Here is a 10658-nt window from a genome sequence, read left to right on the forward strand (position 1 = left end):
GTCACCCAAATTAATGAATGATTTGGAAGCAGTTGCAAAATTAAAGCCGAATAAAAGTTTATACGAGTATGGTATGTCATCATTACATGCTTGGATAAGATGCTTTGAGTGCATAATTCATATTGCATACAAGCTAGGTATTAAAAAGTGGCAAACTAGGGGAGAGGCGGATAAAGATTTGAAAGAGGCAAGGAAGAAAACTATCATTGATCGTCTAAGAAATGAAATGGGTTTACTGGTTGATATTCCTAAATCGGGATATGGGACAACGAATGACGGAAACACAGCTAGACGATTTTTCCAGCAACCAACTCTAGCTTCAGAAATAACTGGCGTTGATGAAGATTTAATAAAAAGGTTTGGTGTCATCTTACGCACTATGGGATGCGGCTTTGCTATCAATGTGGAGGAATTTCGGAAGTATGCGATGGATACGGCAAATTTGTACGTAAAATTATATTCATGGTATTACATGCCGTCAAGTGTACACAAAATATTAATTCACGGTGCGGATATTACTAAACACGCTGCACTTCCAATTGGAATGTTGTCAGAAGAAGCTTTAGAATGTAGAAACAAAGACTTAAGATATATACGAGAAGGTCACGCACGCAAAACGTCTCGTAAAAATACCATGTATGACCTATTTCACTATCTCCTGCTTTCATCGGATCCGATCATTTCATCATCTTCGTCAAACCCTTCTCATCGTTATCGTAGTGCTGAGCCTTTAAGCAAAGATGTGTTGTCACTGCTTTCAGATGTATCACTGGCCAATCCGGAAGTGAAATCAGAAAGTGAAGAAGATTCTGAGAAATTAATAAAAAATTGAATTCTAAACTGTTTTCATTAATATTTTGTATACAATTTAAATATGTTTTAATAAACGTTAACTTTATATGGAGTGAAGAATTATATGTAGATATATTTTCCATAAAAAAAATACACTTTCCATTTACCGAATCCGTTGATTTTTGGCTCGATTCTTTATTGTAATTAGATCTTTGAATGTGCGAAATTTCATTTCGATCCATCTGCGGAGAAGTAAGTTATGACTTTTTTCCGGCTAAATTGAGCGTTTGGACCACTGTGTGTCAGTGACTTGGAAGGTGATGTAGTTGTGGTCGCTACCACTCAGGTCTTCCATCACTCTCCATCCGTCAGCCCTTCGAAGAAGGCTTTCTGAGACCAGGGTTATGTCAGGGATAGAGTATCCAAAACCCGGCCTTCGATATGTAGGGGTCGTTCCGGTGTTGAGGATGGTCAGGCCAATGCGGGCTGCCATTTCAAGGACCAGTCTTCCCCTGGTGTTTGTTTGGGGCATACCCCATTCCACGCCTCTTGCGTTGAAATCTCCAACAACAATTATGTGCCCGGTTATATCGCGCAATTCGTCTTCAAGGTCTTCGAGCTTTCCCCTGAAGACAGGGACTGTGTCGTTTGGAGACAGGTAGCAGCTCACCAGAGTGATTTGCGCCATTTTAACCCAGACGTAGCAGCGTCCGACCCCGCTGCTCTCTGCGCGATGGTTGGGGTTAGCAATCCATATCGCGGCCGAGCCTGATTGGTCAACATGCCAGGTTTCCTTTGTTCTATAGGGTTCACTGATGATGACAGCGTCTGCTCTTTGTTCAAGAACCAATTGGTCCAGCAGGTCATCAGCTACCCTACTCCTGTTCATATTGCCTTGTATAAATTTAATCATATTCTCCCAAGCTTTGTCTTAGCCTCAGCAAGGGCATCCCTGAAGGCCTTGCACGCTCCCGACCCGGGCAGGTGATGGGCATTTTTCTGTCCATCTCCTGCCGAGCACAGGTAGCAGCTTGGGCTTTCTTTACACGCAGAGGCTATGTGGCCCTGCTGACCACATTTCCAGCATGAACTGCTTCTGTCTGGGCGTTTGCATGCCGCCTTTTTGTGGCCATACCCCAGACAGCGGAAACACCTTTGGACATCCGCGCGCTCTCGGACGCGGCAGATAATCCAACCTACTCGCAGCTTCCCCTTTTCAATAAGAGTCCGGCCTGGCAGTTCGTCGATTTCCACCACAGCCATTCTTTGTTCTCGCGAGTTTACAGCGAGGAGAGAGACGCGAAGTTGGCCATTCATCTTGTCTCCTAACTCCCCGCGTATAGCGTTCTCCACTTCTGGGGCCGTGGTTAGGCAGTCCATGCCCAGAACTTCTAGACGTAAACGTCTAGTGAGAATACGGGCGTCTCCAAGCTGGCCAATGGCAGTGCACACATTTTCCTTAAATGCTGAGTGGTCGCCACAGCGCTCCATTTCGATGAGCACGCCGCCTTCGCGGGTTTTCCGAACAGATCGAATTACGGTCTCCGTCTTCTCGGGTTGGAGCTTACCACGTATCGTTCCCAGCACCTCTGCATAGGTTTTGCCTTCAGCTGGCTTAATGATTAATTTGGCGAGACTCTTCTTTTTTCTCACCCTCTTCTTTTTTTGCGGCTGGTCGCCTCGCCCTTATTGACCAAGGGTTCACCTGGCGCTGGCCCTGGCTTGGGCTTTCTGCTTTTTCCAACCGTTTTCCATTGATTGTCTGGTACGGTTTTCTGTGCATTGTTATTATTATTGCCATTATTGTTAGGATTATTAATAATAATGTTTTTACTACTATTATTATTATTAGTAGTAGTATTTTTTTTCTTTTCCGGCTCGCCTGTAGGGGAGTCGGATCGATTTCGACCTCTCTTTTGCGAGCCAGGGCCAGCCTTCCGCAGCTCGGAAAGGGTAGACCCCTTCCGGCGCTGCTCTCGGAGGTAGCTTAATATATTTAAGCTCTCCTTGATTTGGGCCATACCTGTTTTTATGTCCATGGACACATTCTTTTGCTTAGAGACAGCGCTCTGCATCTTCTTCAAGACGAGCCGAATCTGGGCCAATTGCTCATCTTCATTGCCTTCGCAAGTTCCCAAGCTTGCGGTGACATGCTTGTCGCTGTTTGCCTTCTGCGCCACGCCGGCGGCTTTCTCCGTGCTCTTGGTGCCGGCATTTGCCTGCAGAGGAGTTTGTGGCGGGGAGCGCACGACTCTACTGCTCTTCCTGAATGCGCTGCATTCTTCCTCCGTAACATCGACGTTGGTTTCATTTATTGGTTTTGTTTTAATCATTTTCAATCAATTGGGTCTCCGCTTCAAGCCGCTATCTCCACACGTAGCACAGTCGCTTTTAAGTGTCCCGAAGTTCCCTTCTCTCAAAGTAGCAGGCCATCGCGAGGGTTGACACAAGTCCTTATGGGATATTGTGTTCAGAGCCAAGACAGCGCAAAACCAGGAGTAAATCTCAACTAAATGGCGACGTGTATTGAACGTACTTGAAGACCTGCCAGGGTTTTAACGAGACGGAGGCGATTGCAGCATTAGCCCACCAGCCATTTCTGTGAGGTGTCACCCTCACATACTAAAGTGGCGGAATACTGCTCTCGCCAGCCCAATATCAGACTAATCGTATACATGCTCCAGTATGCCATGAACAGGATCTAACTGGTCTCAATCCTGGGATGCTTTTTGGGGGGCGGCATCTGTTCGCCCGGACACAGGAGATTCATCAAGCATTTCTGATCTTTTAAATCAGGCCCTCGTCTCCTGCCGCTCTTGGTCTGGGACTGCTTATTGGTTATTCGCAGCTAACCTACCGGAGTAGGCCGTTCACGATCCGCCCTGTGTGACCCCGGTAAGGTCCTGAGCTTAGCCCTTACCATTATTATTATTATTATTATTATTCCTATTATTATTGTTATTATTATTATAAATTACTATGTATCTAAATGTTCTATTCTCATTTGTCTGTAAGAAAACATTTTTCTGTAGACCAAATAAATAAATAAATAAATTGACCGACGAGCATATTTCGGCGAAGGGAATAGGTAGGTCAAAATACTCTAATTTACACCGTAGAAGCTTAAGAAAAAATTTTGGACGTCAAAAAGTTAGACTTGCGGTTGTTTTCGAATACCACTGCTTGCGCAATTAAGCGCTGTTATTCCTTAGGGTTTGAAATATATAATCCCACAGATACAGCTGATTATCTCTCTCTCTTTGGAAAAAACCTTGAAAATCAAATAAATGTTTTCAGTCGAACAAATGAGTTCATGTCAGTGCCGATCATACCGCGTAAAAAGGGACTAGAGCATTTCTAGAAGGGCTTTTTAATGACAAACAAAGTTTTAGTAATGCTTCTTGACTATGCCAAGCAAAATTCAAACGTGGAATACATTTGCACGTATCGGCTACATCAGGATGTATTGGAGCATCTTTTTGGCGCTAGTCGCAGCAAAGGTGGCCTAAATGAAAGAATAATAAAAATTGTCTAGATGAAACACTAAAGAAACAAATGTATACAAACAAACAGCTGTTTACAATTTAGTCAACCATTCACAATAGTAGACATTTTTATCGATCAAGTTACACAATAGCAAAATAAAAGATGATCCACTCAATCGACAAATTTCTATTCTACTGCCAGTCGACACTCGCAATAAGGGTAGGTTGACATAGAGGAGTTACTGGAAAACTCTAATTGCGAAGGTGATTAAATCTATTACGTTTTAAAAATATTCTAAATTCCAGTGGTGCATTGCAGGATCAGGAAATTCTGCCGATCTAGGAGATGAAATATAAAGTATGCACGAAAAGCTGGCTACCATATTTACAAAAGACCATATAGCGAAACTGAAGGCTGGATCAATAAGGAGGAATTGGTCGGATATGCTGCCAGTCCCAAGGCATATAGGCCAATGTATAAGCAGAACTTTCCGCTTCCTGCAGACCGCACACTGCAATTTTGGGCCGAAAAACTGGACATTTCAAGCTATACAACCACTCTTCCGATTATTGGCTGCCGCTACACATATGGACGTGTCGCAGAAGATATGCGTTTTGAGTTTCGATGAAATTAATGTTAGACAGTCTCACTGTTACGGCGTTTCGTCGGACTCAACCCTTGCACCCGTCAATTATGTGCAAGTTGCTATGGTATATTTTACTAAACATATATTTTCCAATATGAATTTTTTAATGTACTTCTAGATTTCAGGTCTTATTTCAAGTGGAAGCAGCCAGTTTTTTATGATTTCGATCGCAAAATGTCTAGCAATGTACTGGAAAGTATTTTGCAACAAACTGTAGACTGTGGATACAACATTGTGGCGATTGTATGCAACCTGGGAGGTACCAACAGAGGCCTCCTTAGTAATCTGTGCATAACAGAAGAGAAGCCTTGGTAATTGTTTACGGATTATAATAAATACTTTAAGTGGTACTTAAACATTTAACTTTTAAAGGTTCCTTTTTAGCAACCAAACATTTTCATTTTCGCAGACGTTCCACACTTGCTGAAATTGCTCCGAAATCATTTCCTTGATCAAGGTTTCTTAACCAATGGGAATACCGTGAAAAAGGTAGCATTTTGGTAGCTGGTCAAGTACCGACTAAGACTTTATTTATTAGGGCACAATAAAGATGTCATATCCAACTCTGCAAACGTGGAAGAGCATGACACGCCTGATTTCGAAGTAACAGAGCCACCTCTTACATGTAATTTGAAATATGGTTCAGTTTATTCATATTAAAAATTATTTATTATTTCATACAGTTCAAAATGGCTCCTCGACGAGTATGGTCGTGCTGACCTGTCGAGTTTTGTTTAAACAAATTTCTGATTTATTTACACATAAAAATGAAGTCGATTCATTATATAAAAAATTAAGTTTTAAAACAATAGAAGATGATACTTCATATAATATATTAATTGCATAAGTAATGTAATAGACGCTGCCATAAAGAGAGTTGAAATTAAAATTAAATAATATATAATAATCCAATTGGAGGAATAACCTGGCGATATGAGGACATAGTTCCCTGCCATTAAAACACAATATGTTTACCATTGGAGGAATAACCTGGCAAAATGACGACTTAGTTCCCAGCCATTTAAATTTTAATCTGAATAATAAATTCTGACATATGAGCAACAATTAGAGGAATAACCTGGTTACCTGTGGAGCATTAAATCACAATACACTTTTTAACTGGATATAATTGACAAAGAATTGAAACGAATAAGACGTAACATACATATATAAGCAGAAACTTTTGCACGTGGTTCTGGCCCTCAGCGGTATTACCATCGTGTATCAGTGGAGCGACGACTGGATACAGCATTTGGAAAACAACATACTAAGATATATAGTTTGAAATTAGAGGAATAACCTGGCGGTGGTTTATATAAACCGGACAACCTACCCAAAACCCAAAAAAAAAAAAAATTCATAGGCATTATGTTAACTAATTTAAATGCTGGTGCGAACTATGGCCGGTTGAGGATCACAAATTCGAGGACTTGAAATTTGATGATCTTAAGCATTTAGCAGGGTATATATGCCACAAGCTACAAGACGACATTCTGAGCACTTCGTTTAGGAGCACTGACGATCAGTCATACTCCTGGGCGAATCACCTGAGTGAGGGCGGATTGTCAATCCCCAGTACCAGTATGATGGACCAAATGCGACATCAGTGTTTAAAGCAATGAACGAAGATGGCTCCCTCATTACAAATGATTTTGTAAAAAAAAACATTGAGCATGCTTCGAATATGAAAAAATTATTTTTCAGGGCAAGAATGTTCTTCAAAATGAGAAAATAAGAAGAACTACCTGAAAATGCCCACAAAAGAAAACGAAAATAAAAAAAATACTGACCTAGATACATTAGGTACTATCATACATGTGCAATCTTGGGTAAAAATGTGGTAAATTGGAAATTGTAAAAACTTGTTAAAACTTAAATAAACCAATGGGCCTCATATAATGAACAAAAACTAAGCTATTGCTTTTTCTCAAAATTTCACATCTTTACTCAAATTTATTTCAACAAATCGTGTAAAAGGTCTGATATTTTAAGAAAAAGCATTTGCTTAGTTTTTATTCATAAGGTCCAATATCTTTTTCCTCTAGCATGGAACGTCACCCAGTAGCTAAAGCTGACATCGGGTCCTTACAAATGCCCAAGATGAAGGAAGCAATGATGAAATGTAAAGTTAGCAGTTTAATTTCTCATCTAAGAAATTAATTTATTCACAGCAAAGCGCGGTTTTCGCATAAAGACCCTTTCCGGGCCGCAATCAAATGAACAATGAGATTAGAAATGTTTTTCCAAAGGCCCTTTCCAGGGCAGCAAAGAAATTATTAAAGAGTTTACAAATGTATTTCCAAAACCCCTTTTTAAAATTAACACGGATTAAAATTTTTACACGTAGGTAATTCCAAAAATATTGTTTCCAGTGACACAAAACAAATTAACTAGTAAATTATAATTTGAACAAGTGCTGCAGCAACAATAATAATAGATAATTTTTCTTACGCTCGGTGAAGTACGTCCATCACCTGCTTGGCACTTGATACCCTTAGTTATTTTTGCGAACAATATGCATATTTGCATGCCTGCGTTTTAATTACATTTTAAGGCCACTCATCAATTTGTAAATATCAACAATAAAATAAAACACTGCCAGATATTCTTCATGAAGCAAAATTATCATTTCGGTTTTATCTGGTCACTACTTATATAAGAAAAATATAATTTCCTTCACAAAAACCTCACGCGTTCACGAATGTAAACGAATTTTAAATATGGCGACCTCCATGATTTGACAGTTTACACTCTTACTCTCCTCCATCTCCATGATGCAATAGTACAAGGTGGTATCAGTAGTGACAGCTCGATTTGATACTGCCTTAGCTCAGTAGAATAAGAAGAAAAACGGGAAGAAATTAATCCCCATTTGCAGAAACTAGGGTAGCGCCAGTCAAAACGATTTCATTGCCTAGACTAAAACTTTTCGGGTGGTATTACTGTCAGAAATAGTCGAATCAGTCACCAATAATCATGATTTGGGTGACTTGAACATACATCTTTGGACTGATTCGACGATTGTTCTAGCGTGGATACGCAAGCCCCCATGTTCGTGGTCAATCTTCGTTGCCCACCAAATTACAAAAATCATAGACAAAGTAGGGAACTTGAACTGGCTTGACGTCGATTCAGCTACAAATCCCGTAGATTTAGCAAGCAGGGGCATACTGGCAAACGAATTGGTAAAAAATTCTTTGTGGTGGCAGGGACCTTCTTGGCTACAAGAAAATAAGGAAAAATGGTCAACAAAAAGGGCGCACGTTCATGCAAAAACATCGACAGACGAAATCAATGACATTCTTAACCGGTTTTCTAGTTTACCGAGGGCTTTGAAGGTGATCCCATCCAAAGACAAAAGCTTCTTTTCAGTCGGAATTTTGCTGAATTTCGTCCAATGAAATTAAAATAAGGACTACTCGCCTGATAAAACTTTCTCAGAATCAGCAGTACGGAGTAAAAATCGCGAAACTGAAAGCCAAAGAATGCATTGAGCGTATGAGTGAAATACTTCCCCTTATTCCGTTCCTGGATGCGGACTGGGGGTCGTCTTGGTACATCACTTGATCCGGCCTACAACGAACGCCATCCAGTAATACTTCCATACAGTTGCAATTTCTCTTCACGGTGAGAACCAACTAATGTTGGGCCTCATTCGAACGCAATATTGGATTCCAAAACGATGTTGCACATTGACCTACCAGGTGACCAACAACGGCGACAGCGCAGACCAACAAGGGCCACACGCGATAACGTAAGCAACAGCGATGCAATCTCCTCAATAGCGTCAGAGGCTGGAGTGGAAACAAATGCTTTCCGCCCAAACCTAGAGGAGAGGGAAGTAAAACTAGCGCTTTCCGCCCAGACGAAGCGATCGGAATGGAGTCAAACGCAATCCATCTGGATTCGGCAAGTGAGTTGGAATCGAAACCCCAGCAATTCAAACAAATCTTGAGATATGAGCCAAGAGAGCTGAGCAGATTTAAAACGAGAGCTTTCCAACCGCGAAGCAGGGTATCATACCCCCAATCTCGACGCCAGAGTAACCGCCCATGACATCAGCGTCAGAACGGGAGAGTGGAATCCTACGCATTCCACCTCCCTTCAAGAAGTGGTTTTCGGTATGGGCAAGTGAATGCACCACTCAACCCAATCCGACAACTTACTGCAGTAGCGCCGACAGCCGTGGTGAAACTAAAAGCAAGAGGCCGTTTGCATTTGGTGTGATGTTCTTATAATGGAGTATTGGAAACAAAAACAAGAACCACCCACCCACCCGTACCCGTGGTTAGTAGAAGTGGTTCCAAGTGGATCTCTCTCTTTCAATGCTAAAACTAGTTTTAAGTGACTTAAGGAGCTATCGATTCTGCTCCAGCTCTTGTAGTGATACCTGAAGAAGATGCGACTTGAGATAACTCGAAACCCGTAGAATTAAAATGTATTTATTCCTTATTTAAGCAGGGAGTAAGTAAAGAATTATTATTGGTATCAATGTCTAAAGCAATAGGATTAGGAACTATGCTGTCGCCTCCACCCGCTTGGGTGAAGGAGTGGATGAAGATGCAATGCATTTAAAGTCTGCATCTTATCTAATGATGCCAGACATTCTCTGTTAAATTACAAACGAAAACCGGGAGAAATCCCTCAATAACCCACATCTTAAAAATTGATCCCACAAAATAAATTTTCTCTGATTTTTACATTAAACGCCAGTTACAATTGAAAAGATTCTTTCTTACTCAGCGCTTGAATTGGTTAACGGGAGACAAATGTCAAAATTTTTAATACTTACACATAATTTTACTCCATATCACAATTTAAGAACGATTAATGACGTAAGAGCCTTGAATACTCTTGAATACTGATCAATTATGCGTCGAAAATTGTGTTAAATAAAAATCCCGTTTTTATTTGAAATGCCCCTTTTTCCTTTTCTATCATTTTTGCTGCAAAATATCCCTCAAATAGGGAAATTACCCACAATCTGGCATCGCTGATCATATCGCCTAAACTTTTCGTTTAGAAGTTTCGACTCCTTACCAAACTCCGGGAAGCATTTTTTAGCGCTTCTAAACATTTTACAAAGGTCAACTTCCATAGATCTACACTTGGGCAAAGACCAACGAATGCCTTTGTTACTGCGGATTTTTATGCAGAAAACGGAGCCTAAAAATATGTACCACTTAACTATAAACAAAATGTATACAAATTTATACACTTTGCTTATGGTTATGTGGTACATATTTCTAGGCTCGGTATTTTGCATACAAATCCGCAGTCTAGTTATCAGGTATGGCATCGGCCACCCTACCACTAAGACCAGTATATGACCAAGTATGATAGACATTATGTTTTATTATATTATATATTGTTTATAAATGAATTATATTTTTATAAATGATATGTTTTGAGTCACATGTTTTTGAGAAAAATACACCGTAGTAATTTGAAATTTTAATCAGCTAACTGGACGGCACACTGGGGTGCTTTTTTAACACTTCATGCGAATTAATCGTAGCGCTTTCAACAGAAGCAATATTTTGTTATGAAACAAAACGGCTTTTAATGCTAATGCAATTGGCTTTCACGGAAAAATATTGCCATTGAGCCGCAATTACTCCTTGACCTTAAAAAAAAATGGTCAAAAATGGTGTTCTTCGAAAAAACATGCGAAATCCAAAGGATATATTCCAAAAAAAAAAAACAGTTTTATATTTTTAACCGACTTCCAAAA

Source organism: Rhagoletis pomonella, unplaced genomic scaffold (assembly GCF_013731165.1).
Source record: "Rhagoletis pomonella isolate Grant_MI unplaced genomic scaffold, Rhpom_1.0 Rhpom_scaffold_00010, whole genome shotgun sequence".
Lineage (NCBI taxonomy): Eukaryota > Metazoa > Arthropoda > Insecta > Diptera > Tephritidae > Rhagoletis > Rhagoletis pomonella.